Source organism: Macaca thibetana, chromosome 20 (assembly GCF_024542745.1).
Source record: "Macaca thibetana thibetana isolate TM-01 chromosome 20, ASM2454274v1, whole genome shotgun sequence".
Taxonomy (NCBI): Eukaryota; Metazoa; Chordata; class Mammalia; order Primates; family Cercopithecidae; genus Macaca; species Macaca thibetana.
This window is the reverse complement of record NC_065597.1, coordinates 64,920,511-64,933,977: the sequence shown is the minus strand read 5'-3', so window position 1 is coordinate 64,933,977 and position 13,467 is coordinate 64,920,511. Positions and strand designations below refer to the sequence as shown.

Sequence of the window (13,467 nt, the reverse complement as noted above, 5' to 3'; positions counted from 1 at the left end):
TTCTACCATCTCCTGGCTCGGCTTCATCCCCAAGGAGGGGCTCACATCCTGGCTCCACCTTGAATCCCCTGGGAGTTTTTGTTTTTTTAATTTTTGTTTTTGTTTTTACAAGATCCACACCCAGCCTCAACCCTGAACTCTGGATGAACTCGTCTGGCAGGGGGACCCAGGCAGCAGCATTCTTAAAAACCTGCCCAGGAGATGCTAATGTGCAGCCAGGGTGGAGAAGCACTGGTTTCGAAGTTGGGAGGTAGGGGAGGACCCAGATACAATCCAAGGTTCTAGGGTGGCCAACTCTGCTAGTTTCCCCAGACCAAGGGGGTTCTCAGGAGGCAGGCTCTGCAGTGCTAAAACTGGGATAGTTCAAGCAAACCAGGATGAGTGGGTCACTCTACATGTTCCCCATGCCACCTGGATAGCAGATCCAACCAGCCACACCCCTTCCCTGGTGACTTCTAGAGGTCCAAGTCCCTTGAAATCCCCGCTGCCTTGAGGAGAGGACCATGAATCCTGCTCTAGACCTGGAACATCAGAGGAGGGGAAAGGGCCACAGATGGACAGCATAGGGGTGAGATTGGAACCAGGGCTCAGGAACTGATGCTGCTGAAGATCAGGCCATCCCTCCTCCTTTCCTCACCCCCACCCCATCCCAGGCAGGTGTGATTCGAACAGAGAGAGCCGGGCATTCCCATGTGGCTTGTGGGCAGTGCCTATTCATTGTGAGAGTCTTTTGGGATCAGGCTGGATTTGTTTCCGCTTCATTATCCCCTACCCAGGCCTGGCACATATTAGGTGCTCAGTAAACAGAGGCACAATACTAAAGGCATGCAAAAAATTGATCACCATGTCAGCTGGGAACAACCAAGCTTTTTCACCCACTTCCCTCGCTGCATACACTCAGTGTCCACTCTAGTGTCAGACACAGTGGAGATGCTCAATGCCTGTTTGTTGATTGAACAAAAGAAAACATTGACAGCTTTTCCAAACAGGCTTCTGTCTCACTCCAGCCTCTTGCCCATTACTCTGTTGGGGATTTAGGGATCTTTTCCTCACACCCCTTGGTCTCAGTATTCATCCAACCACATGAATAAAATTAAACTTCTATCTTGTTCTGTTATGTAGGGCAAAACTACCAGCTGACTCTAATATCTTCTCACATCAGATGAGGATTTTTGGCTGGCTTATGGTCCTATCAGCTAAAGATCACCTTTCTTGGCCTCCCCTGCAGTGAGTCATGTAAAGTAAAGCTAATAAAGTAAGTTGTGCCACTTTGGGGTTATACTTTTCCCTCTGATAGAATGCAGTTGTGATGGTAGGAGCTGGAGCAGCCATGTTGAATCATGAGGTGGGAGCCATGAATAAAGATGGGGAAACCATGAAAGAGAGAGAAGCTGAAACCCTGCACTACAGAGCCTCCTTATCTGTTCTGAATGGCTGATATTTGGACTGTTACCCAAGAAAGAAATACACTTGTCTGTCATTGGCCTTTGTCACAGCAGCCATACCTATATCTTACCTTATTTTGAATCACGCAAAAAATGGGTAGATGGATATTTGTCCACTATGGATGTTGTGTTTGAGACTATTTGGCTTAAGACATTGGCTCCACGACTCATGCATGGGGAAGCCCCTTAAAGAGATAAAGCACTCATCCAGGGTACAGAGGAGCAGAAACTAGGCATGAAGAGAGGCTCTCAGGACTGCCAGGTGGGAAAAGGGTGCTATGGCTTGGATCTTTGTTCCCTACAAACCTCATGTTGAAATTTGATCCCCAATGTGGGAGGTGGGGACAAATGGGAGGTGTTTAGGGCATGGGGCATGCGGATGGATCTCTCCCTCCCATGGAGTGAGTTCTTGTTCTATTAGTTCCCAAGAGAGCTGGTTGTTAAAAAGAGCCTGGCACCTGCCCCCACTCTTGCTTCTTTTCTGTCCATGTGATCTCTGCACACACGGGGCTCCTCTGCACCTCCCACCACAAGTGGAAGCAGCCTGAGGCCCTCACTGGATGCCCAGTCTTGAACTTCCAGCCAGCAGAATCACGAGCCAAATAAACCTCTTTTCTTTGTAAATTACCCAGCCTCAGGTATTCCTTTATAGCAACATGAAGTGGACTGAGACAAAAGGACTTCAGTATTAAGATACTAAGTATAAAAAATGGCAGTTTCCATAGGTGCCCCAGTCTAAGAGTTACATGGGCAGACATCCCAAAACACAAGTGCTACTTTGCACTGTGCTGCTTCTCCCAGGGCCCAGAGAGGTTAAGCAACTTGACCAAGGTCCCACTGGTAAGTGGCAGAGCTAGGACTTAAGTCCGGCTGTGATATGATTTGGATCTATGTCTCACCCAAATCTCATGTTGAATTGTAATCTCCAATGTTGGAAGTGGGGCTTGGTGGGAGGTGATTGGATCGGGGGGCAGTTTCTCATGAATGGGTGCTTATGAACAGCATCCCCTGGGTGCTGTTCTGATAGTGAGTGAGTGAGTGAGTGAGTGAGTGAGTGAGTGAGTGAGTTTTTGTGAGATCTGGCTGTTTAAAAGTGTGTGGCACCTCCCCCCTTTGGAGCAACAGGAACTGTCATTCATTGTTGGTGGGGATGCAATAATGGTGAAGTCACTCTGGAAGACAGCTTGGCAGTTTGTAACAAAATAAACATACTCCTACCATACAACCCAGGAATCAGGCCCGTTGGCATTTACCCAAATGAGCTAAAAACTCATGTCCACACAAAAGCCTACACATGGATGTTTATAGCAGCTTTATGCATGATTGCCAGAACTTTGGAAGCAGCCAAGATGTCCTTCAGCAGGGGAACAGATAAAAACTGAGTACATCCAGACAATGGAATATTATTCAGTGCTAAAAAGAAATGAGCTATCAAGCCGTGAAAATACGTGGAGGAAACTTACGTGCATGTTAGTAAGTGAAAGAAGCCAACCTGAAAAGGCTATACTCTCTGTGATTCCAACTCTATGACATTCTGGAAAAACTATGGAGACAGCAAAAAGATCAGTGGTAGCCAGGGGTTGAGGGGAGACAGGAATAAACAGGTGGAGCACAGGGGATTTTTAGAGCAGTGCAACCTCTGTATGGCACAGTAATGGTAGATTCATGTCATTACCCTTCGGCCCAGTCTCACAGAATGTACCTCGGGTACATTCATCCACCCTAATGTAAACCATGGGCTTGGGGTGATGAAGTGTCGATATAGATTCATCATCTGTAACAAATGTTCCACTCTGGAGAGGGATGTTGAGAGTGGGACAAGCTGCGTATGTTTTGGGGGAGGGCGTACAAGGGAAGCCTCTATCTTCTGTTCAATTTTGCTGTGAACCTAAAACTACTCTAAAAAGTGAAATCTATTTTGTAAAAATCTGAGGGCTTGGGTTGAGGAGTGAGGACTTATAGGGCTGTCTCCAGGCCTTTAGGATGGTCCCGGCTTCTGCTCCCACAGCTCGTGAGGGATATCCCACTGTTGTACAGGAGAGCCAGGAGAGGCTCACAGCAGATTTGGAGTCAGGGAGCCTGGGCTCGTCTGCTTCTGAGGGGCCGCCTGGAGCGCTCAGGGGTACAGGAGCAGTGGTCCCTGACTGGCATGAGGTTGGCATAAGCCTTCTCTGGGATATACTCAGAGCTTGGCATGTTCAAGTTGAAAATCATTCGTAGAATTTCTCAGCCGGGCGCGGTAACTCACACCTGTAATGCCAGCACTTTGGGAGGCTGAGGTGGGTGGATCCTAGCTCCGGCTTCTCAGCTGAGGCACTGCTGACATTTTGGGTTACATAACTCTATGTTGTGAAATTCTGTCATGTGCACTGTAGGATTCAGCATCTCTGGTCTCTACCCACTAGATGCCAGACACACCTTCCCTCCCTGTTGTGACAGCCCAGAATATCTCCAGATATGGCCAAATGCCCCATTGAGAACACTGCTCTCATCACCTTCATTTTGTACTTTTCAGATAGGGGAAACTGAGGCCTGCAGGGGCCAGGGCTTACCCACGGTTTCACAGCACCTGAGAGCTGCCCAGGCAAGGTGGAGTTGGGGCTGCCCTGCCCATACTCCTTGGCACTCAAAAATCCAGCACACGTCCAGGCAAGCTGTGACTCTGCACCTGTGGGCTCCATCCACCCAAGCCAGGGTGAGAAGAAGGCAGTGAATGCCCCAGGAGCACTCCCCCCTGCACAGTGATGGTCAGGGTGGAGGATAAATGCTCCCTCTCCCTCACCCCGAAATGGGATTGAGCCTCAGTTGTTCATCACGTATTCTAACTTCCTTCCCTTCCTGGAACCCTCCCCAAATAAACTATTCCCACCCACATCCTTATCTCAGGATCTGTTTCTAGGGAGCCCAAGGATTGCGTTGGATCTTGCCTGTACTTCCCACCTTCAGGATTCTCTGCACTAGATTATGATCTGGAGTCTTTCTGAGCCTGGGAAGCCAACAGACTGTGTATGTTTGTCCGGTGGCTGGAGGCCACTGGTAGGCACCGGTGCAGCCCTGTGGGTGGGGCCATCTGTCCAGCATTCATTCAGATTGGTCTGGTATTCTTTCTAATGCTAATGCCCTGCTGAATTTCTTTCTTTCTTTCTTTTTTCTTTTTTTTTTCACCAAAATGATTTTTATTTCCAGTATTTAACTGGATATGGACACAGGCATGACACAGGTTTGGATTCATTAAGTCCTCATGCAGAATTATATTCTTCTTGATAAAGAAGCCAGTTCCATCCAGGATCCACTATCTACACACCTATGTTACAACGTTTATATCAAATCTGGTATCTGGAGAAAAGATACACATTTAATACATTCATTTAAGTTACGTATTTTACAGAAAGATTAAAAATTCAAGTCACACAAAACCCAAAAACTGTATTAAAAGTTGGAATATAAAACTCAGATCCACCTGGAATGACTAAAGAATGGAAGTTCTGTATCCACCTGTGTTAAAACTGGTAAATGTAATGAAATTTGTTACCGATAAAACACATTCATTTATTCAATGTAAGTTATCTAATTTTAACAATATGGCACCCTAAAAACCACATGTATTTTTATGATGAGGCACTTTTGTTTGTGATGAAGCCAAAAGAACAAACTTGTTGCACACTAATGCCAGTGATTTTCTTCAGTGACTTGGGGTATATGCTATGTAGTAAGCTGCAACAAATGCTTTGCTCACTTGTATACAACTATCCGATATATTTTTAAATACATTTATTTATTATGTATGTATATATGTATGTATATATAAAATATGATATATTTTAAATACATATATACATATATAATATGTATAACATATGTATATATAATACATATATATATGTTCTTCTGGCTGTAGTAATCCACTGTAAAGCTATTTCACAGTGCAAAATGATGAAACCAGCCCAAATGAAGGCTGCATAGTAACAATTCTGGTACAAGAAAATATTGACAGTTCCTGGAATGTGTAGCAGTAGCTTTTTACTTGCTAGAGTGGACATACCCCCAGTTTAAAGACAGGGATGAAATTGTGATTTATTGCCTGGGGTTTCAGACAGTTTATGAGGTTGGGCATTCGCTGCGGAATTAGCATTTTTGCTCACGTTCTGGAAGCTTTCTCCGTTCATTTGGTCAGGTGACTGCAGTGGTATGGAAAGAAGGGGCCTGTTTGTTGAAGCCAAGGTGCTGGAAGAACCGCCTGTGTCGCACTGAAAGGCCAAAGGTGTGTGGGTCGTGGCTGTTTCTAAGGTGCTTGGGTTCTCCGCCTGGGGAGCTCCACTTTATCCTCTGCTAAGGTCAGAGGTACTAGTGTGTAGGCGTTTCCCGGCCAGCCAGTCTGAGATGGAAAGGTCCTGGGCTGAGCATTTTGGTTTTAACCGGTTCACAGCTGAAAGTTCCGATTCTGCCCGCTCTGCTCGTGCACTTTCCAAAAATTCAAAACGCTGATTTCAGTAGCATCTCTGTGCCCTCCTAGAGTACGTCTGCGTGGGATGCTTTTCCTTTCAGCAGTCTCAGCATTCGCTTTGTGATTCCCTCCTCCAAACATGTCATCCGCAGGGGCTCTGGGTCCCAGTTTTAACCGATCTGCTATTTTCGTTTTCCATGTAGGTTCCTGTTTTCGGATTCGCCTCTGGTGGGTGTCAGAAAGCTCCCACTTGGCTTTCCTTTTTTTCATAACATCAAACGCTTTAGTTAATGAAGGTGTTTCTTTCTCGTTCTTGGCATCTCCTAGACTTCCACTGTCTGACCTGAACCTAGCTGATTTTTTCCTGGAGAGAGTATCACAGTCGATGAGTTTATGGGAACTGAAGAGCTGTCTCCGGCTATCTAAACTTGGTGTTAAACTTCCCTCTGTGCAACTCACTTCACTTCCTTCAGAATTTCTCCGGCTGCTCTTAGTCACTTTTCGCAGTTTTCCTCAGAAAAGCCTCTCTGAAGTCAAAGCTGTGGGGAAAACGGGAAACTCGCTCTCACTGTCGGTTTCCACAGGCCGCCCCTCGCTGATGAGTTCGCTTCTCTCGGCGTCTGCCTGGTCCCCGTTGCTCTCTGCCAGGGACTGCATCTCAGGGCTCAGTCAACTGGAGTCCCGGCTAGTCAAGTACGTAGCAGACGATGTGGTGGAAAAATCTGAGGTGATGGTGCTGACATTGGCCAAAAACTCACTGTTTCATTTCTGTGCACTGATGAATTTCTTTTTTTCTTTTCTTTTTTTTTTTGAGATGGTGTCTTGCTCAGTCGCCCAGGCTGGAGTGCAGTGGCTCCATCTCCGCTCACTTGCAAGCACCACCTCCCGGGTTCACGCCATTCTCCTGCCTCAGCCTCCCAAGCAGCTGGGACTACAGGCCCCTGCCACCAAGGTATTTTTAGTAGAGACGGGGTTTCACCGTGGTCTCGATCTCCTGACCTCGTGATCCGCCCGCCTTGGCCTCCCAAAGTGTTGAGATTACAGGCGTGAGCCACCGCGCCCGGCGTGAATTTCTTATAACGGTTTTATTGAGGTGCAATTCCCATACCATACAACTCATCCATTAAAAGTGTACAATTCAATGGCTTTTTTCTTTCTTTGGAGACAGAGTCTCACTCTATCACCCAGGCTGGAGTGCAGTGGTGCAATCTCAGCTCACTGCAACCTCTGCCTCCTGAGTTCAAGCGATTCTCCCACCTTGCCTCCGAGTAACTGGACCACTATGTCTGCTAACTTTTAGAATTTGTTTGTAGTGATGAGGTCTCCCTTTGTTGTCCAGACTGGTCTCGAACTCTTGGACTCAAGTGATCATTTCACCTCAGCCTCCCAAAGTGCTGGGATTACAGATATGAGCCACTGTGGCCAGCCATTGGCTTTTAGTATATAAACGAAGTTGTCCATGCTTCACCACAGTCAATTTTAGAGCATCTTTCTTTTTTCTTTTTCTTTTTAGAGAGAGAGGGTCTCACTTTGTTGCCCAGGCTATAGTGCAGTGGTGTGATCACAGCTCACTGCAGCCTCCAACTCCTGGGCTCCTGCCTCAGCCTCCTGAGTAGCTGGGACTGCAGGAGTGCACCACCATGACCAGTTACTTTTATATTTGTAGAGATGGGGGTCTCACTTTGTTGCCCAGGCTTATCTCCAACTCCTGGTCTCAAGTGATCCTCCTGCCTCGGCCTCCCATAGCACTGGCATTAGAAGTCACCATGCCCGGCTCCATTTGTACCTTTTGAGAAACTGGCAGTCTATTTTCCAAAGTTTCACTCTGTCAAAAAAAAAAAAACATTTTTAAACAATAGCATAACATACATAAAGTGTAAAATCATAAATGTACAACTTAATACCTTTTCACAAACTGAACACTCCCGGAGATCCAGCATCCAGACCAAGTAACAGGATGTTTGCAACCCTCAGAAGCCCCTGTGGGGGTCAGTCCCTTCCAGCCACCCCCCACCCCCCACCAGAGGAACCATTGTCCTGCTTCCTAATAGCACAGTTTCTGTTTCCTTCCTGGATTTTAAATCTTCTCCAGGTCAGGCACAGTGTCTTACATCTGTAATCCCAGCACGTTGGGAGGCCAAAGTGGGAAGATTGCTCGAGCCCATGAGTTTGAAACCAGCCTGGGCAATAGAGTGAGACCTCATCTCTACGAAAAAATTGAAAAATTAGCTGGCTTTAGTGGTGCATGTCTATAGTCCCAGCTACTTGGGAGGCTGAGAAAGGAGGCTCACTTGAGCCCAGGAGTTCGAGGCTATAGTGAGCTATGATTATGCCACTACACTAACAGCCTAGGTGACTAAGTGAGATGCTATCTATAAAAATAAATAACATAATAAATATATAAATATAATAAACGAGTAAATGAGTATTCTCCATTCCTGGTGAGGGGTGGAGTCTGGCAGGAGGGCCAGGCTGAGGAATGTCAAAAGAGAAAGCTTACTCCCAGATCCTAGAAGGAGGGAGGCACCCCAGCGAAGTGTGGGGGCTGGGGCCTGTGGGGCTTCAGCCTGTGGGGCTTCCTCCTCACAGCCCCTTGTGCCTTCCCACCTGCTGGGAGTTTTAGGGGGTTTCCGGAGGTTGCAGAACCAGGAAAACATTTTCTAGAGTCCTTGACTTTGGTGTGACCACAGGCAGCCTGAAACCGAAAGCCAGGCCTTTGGACTGGGCGGCCGCTTCCCTTGGCTGGGATTCAGGCACAGGCCAGACACAAAAGAGGCCTTCAGAGTCATCCTGCCGGCCATGTGACCCAACACGCAGGGTCACGCATGACTTTGTCTGACATCAGAACCCACCTGGAGAGCCCCTGTGTCTTAGGTGTGTCCTGAGACCTAAGCTGGAAGTTCAGAGTACATTGCCCAGAAGAAGTGAGACTTTTTCAGAATGTTTTTTATCTGGAAACAGGGTCTTGCTCTGTCACCCAGGCTGGAGTGCAGTGGTGCAATCTTGGCTCACTGCAGCCTTGACCTCCTGGGCTCGAGCAATCCTTCCACTTCTCAGTCCCACGAGTAGCTGGGACTACGGGTGTGCACCACCACATGCGGCTAATTTTTGTATTTTTTGTAGAGATGGGGTTTTGCCGAGTTTCCCAGGGTGGTCTCAAACTCCATAGAAGTCACCATGCCCGGCTCCATTTGTACCTTTTGAGAAACAAAAGGTTTCTCAAGTGATCTGGGCTCAAGTGATCTGCCCACCTCAGCCTCCTGAAGTGCTGGATTATAGGCATGAGCCATCACACCTGGCCTTGGAATGTTTTAAGGTACAGTCATGACAAGACTCTTGCTGATGCCACGAGAAGCCCCCAGGAAGCAGGGTGTGCTGGCTAGCTTCTGTTACCTCCAGAGTGGTTCCCCTCCCTTCTCTTCCCTTCCACACCTGCTGCCTGCACAGGTGCTGACCATAAGAGCCCCAATCAACAGGCAGCTGCAGCGCCCACCACCCACAGGCTCCCATTGGCCAGTGCGGGCCCAGACAGGAGATTGGAAGGGAGGAGAATGAGCACGCTGTTTTTATACCTCTGGCTCTGTCCATCAAAGACAAACAGAGCCCACCACTAGCTAATGCACTGAAGAAGGTTTCATTCCGTAAAAGCATTGCAACAGGGAAGAGATACCAGCATGAACCGAACCCATTTCCCCGAAATAAAATGCTGGAGACTGGTTATTTTTTTGGAACAGGGTCTCTCTGTCGCCCATGTTGAAGTGTAGTGGCACAATCATAGCTCACTGTAGCCTCGACCTCTCTGGCTCAAGCGATCCTCAGCCACCAGAATAGCTGGAACTACAGACACACACCTCCCTCCATGTCTAGTAGTTTTTAGAATTTTTTTTATAGAGACGAGGTCTCTCTGAATTGCCCAGGCTGGTCTTGAACTCCTGGACTCAAGCCATCCTCTCACCTCGGCCTCCCAAAGTGCTGGGGCTACAGGTATCAGCCACCACCCCTGGACGTCCCTGCCTCCATCTTCACGTGGCCTTCTCCTCTCTCCCATGTGTCTCAAATCTCCCTCTACTTTCCTTATAGGGATATGAGTCATTGGATTTTGACCCATGTCAAACCTAAATCAAGGATGACCTCATCTTGAGATCCTTAATGAAATCTGCAAAGATCCTATTTCGAATTAAGTTTGCTCATATATGGAGAGTTAGGACTTGAACATATCTTTTTTTTTTTTTGTAGAAGTGAGGGCTCTTTATGTTGCCCAGGTGGGTCTTGAACTACTGGGCTCAAGCCACCTTCCCACCTCCGCCTTTCAAAGTTCTGGAATTACAGGTGTGAGCCACTGTACCTGGCCACGGACATATCTTTTTTAGGGACACAATTTAACTCACTGCATTCTACCTGCCTCCATTTTTTCCCATCATTCTGCTTTCTATATAGGGCAACAGAAGCCTAGGTAGGTACGCAAGACTAGTGGGGCCTCTATGAATGAGTATCCAGACAACTGACTAAAAGAGTTTAGGGATTCTCTAAAAAGAGAAGCGAGAAGACAGAAGGGAAGAAGGCATCAAAGAAATAAAGCCAGAAATTTTCCTGGAACGGAAGAATACAGAGCAGTAGATGAATGGTGGTTCTTTCAATATCTTCTTCCGATGAGTGGATGGGAAGCCACCCTGATGATAACGGGTTTGGCAGTCATGTGGGATGGAAGATCGAAAGTGGTTCTTAGCCTTTCCACAAGTAACCTCTTAGTAAGTATGAACTCATACACCATCAGGAGAAGTGAGGCAATGTCGATGAGTAAAGCAGGCATGTGCAAGGCAATAAGGAGGAGTGGAAATTGTGTCCAACAATGGACACAGTCCGTGATGCAAAAGGACATTCCCTTTGCATGAGTCTGCTCAGCCTACCGTATTAAAGTACCATGGACTGGGTGGCTTCGGCAATAAAAATGCTATTTTCTGGCTGGGTGCGGTGGCTCATGCCTGTAATCCAGCACTTTGGAAGACTGAAGCAGGAGGATCACTTGAGGCCAGGAGTTCAAGACTAGCCTGGGCAACATAGCACATCCTCCATCTCTATTTTATTTTTTTTTTGAGACAGAGTCTTACTCTATCGCCCAGCCTGGAGTGCAGTAGTGCGATCTCACCTCACTGCAACCCCTACCTTCTGGGTTCAAGAGATTTTCCTGCCTCAGCCTCCCGAGTAGCTGACACTACAGGCACCTGCTACCAAGCCCGGCTATTTTTTGTATTTTTAGTAGAGACAGGGTTTCACCATGTGGCCACGATGGACTCTGTCTCTTGACCTCATGATCTGCCCGCCTTGTCCTCCCAAAGTGCTGGGATTACAGGCATGAGCCACTGTGCCCGGCCCCTAATGACCTCATTTTAATCCAAAGTCTTCATTGAAGAGTTGGTCTCCAAATACAGTCACATTCTGAGGTGCTAGGTTTTAGGACTTCGTATGAATAGGGATGGGGGACTCAATTCAGCCTCTAACACCCTCTGTGAAGACATTTCCCTTCACATTAAGAATAATTCATGTTGAGCCTGGGCAACATAGCAAGATCCCATCTCTACAAAAAATATTTTAAAAATTAGCTGGGTGTGGTGGTACACACCTGTAGTCCCAGCTACTCAGGAAGCGGCAGGACGGTTTGAGCCCAGGAGTTCGAGACTGCAGTGAGCTATAATCATGCCACTGCACTCCAGCCTAGATGATGGAGTGAGACCTTGTCCCTAATAAATAAATAAATAAAAATACTTCATTTTGCATGCCAACCACACTTGTCTACTCCCCCACCCCACCACCTACACACACACACACACACACACACACACACACACACACACACACACACACACACAGAATGGCAGTTTGTAGGCTCCTAGCAACACGTTCGTTGAATGATGGGCAATGGATGAGGCTGGTTCCCGGATGGGTGGAATCTGGCTTTGCAAGAGTTTGGGGAATCTCTGTCCCCTGCACAGTTCAAATTTGGAGAAGCAGATTAATATATTTACTTGGAAAAGAGAACTTACCCCTGTGGTTTCTCCATCTTGGGAGGAAGTTTCATGAATAAACAACCAACTTGCTTTTGAAATACTTTCTACCCAAATACTTTGAATACTTAGAATGACCCCCTAGATGATGCCTGAGTTGGGGACAGAATTTCCAGAGCTGGGTCGGCCTAAGGCAGCCACTCACCCCACTCGCCTTTCTTGGGTCTTCTTTGGGGTCTGAAGATGATCATGGTGCACATTGTTACCCTCTCTGGAGGGGGAGGCTCCCTATAAGCATTCATTGAGGGTCTGCTGAATGCAGGATCTTTTGGTGGTAGGAGAGAGGGGGAAAGAGAAGGCATGTGAGTTTGTGGTAGGCTGGAAGGTGAACCCTGGCTTAGCCCTTGAATTTTTTTTTTTTTTTTTTTTTTTTTTTTGAGATGAAGTCTCACTCTGTTGCCCAGGCTGGAGCGCAGGGGCCCGATCTCGGCTCACTGCAAGTTCCACCTCCCAGGTTCACGCCATTCTCCTGCCTCAGCTTCCTGAGTAGCTGGGACTACAGAGACCCGCCACCATGCCCGGCTAATTTTTTTGTAATTTTTAGTAGAGATGGGGTTTCGTTGTGTTAGCCAGGATGGTCTCGATCTCTTTACTTCATGATCTGCCCGCCTCAGCCTCCCAACGTGCTGGGATTACAGGCGTGAGCCACAGCGCCCGGCCAGCCCTTGAATTCTAACAATGGTTTTTGCCATTTTGTGCTGTGAAATCATGAACAAGTGACTTTGCCACTCTGAGTCTCAGGTTTCCTGTCTGCAAAATGAGGATGTGCCTGCCCACATTGTGGGATGTACCTTACCCATACTGCAGAATTGCTGGGCAATTCAAGTGTGAAATCCTACATGAACATGCTTGCAAAAGTCACAAAGGCCTGGGAAGCAGAGCATCGTCATTGTTATTGGGTGTAACCAGAAATCGGAGAATGATTTAAAATTCACATGTGAGATGAATGCCGTTGGATATAAAGTGGAATGTTAGAAATGGAATCTCTGAAGGATGTGGGGAAGTAGAACAGAAAGGCAGGAAATGTGGCTTGATTTCCTGCTGGCTGCTGTGAGTTGTACAAATTGCTCTAGTCTGTGTGCTTTGGGTTCCTCATAATGGAGATCAAAACATCTAACTTGCCAGGTCATTTCCAGATAATAATAGTAATAAATTGGCCAGGTGCAGTGGCTTGCGCCTATAATCTCAGCATTTTGGGATTGAGCTTGAGCCCAGGGGCTTGAGACCAGACCAGACAACATAGTAAGACCTCATCTGTACCAAAAATGCAAAAATTATTCAGGCATGGTGGCGTGTGCCTATAGTCCCAGCTACTTGGGAGGCTGAGGTGGGAGGATCACCTAAGCCCAGGAGGTGGAGGCTACAGTAAGGGGAGATCACACTACTGTATTCCAGCCTGGGCAACAGAGTGAGACTCTGCCTCAAAAAAAATAGTAATAAATACTAATATGTAGTGGATACTTACTGTGTGCTAAGCACTGGTGTTTCGTAGACCACGTCTCCTTTAGGTGCCACA

The 13,467-nt window shown here is 47.2% G+C and overlaps 1 pseudogene; it reads right to left on the bottom strand.

The window, feature by feature from the left end:
• Positions 1 to 5,494: 5,494 nt before the first annotated feature.
• LOC126944141 (rho GTPase-activating protein 21-like) lies at positions 5,495 to 11,947 on the bottom strand (annotated as a pseudogene).
• Positions 11,948 to 13,467: the final 1,520 nt, after the last annotated feature.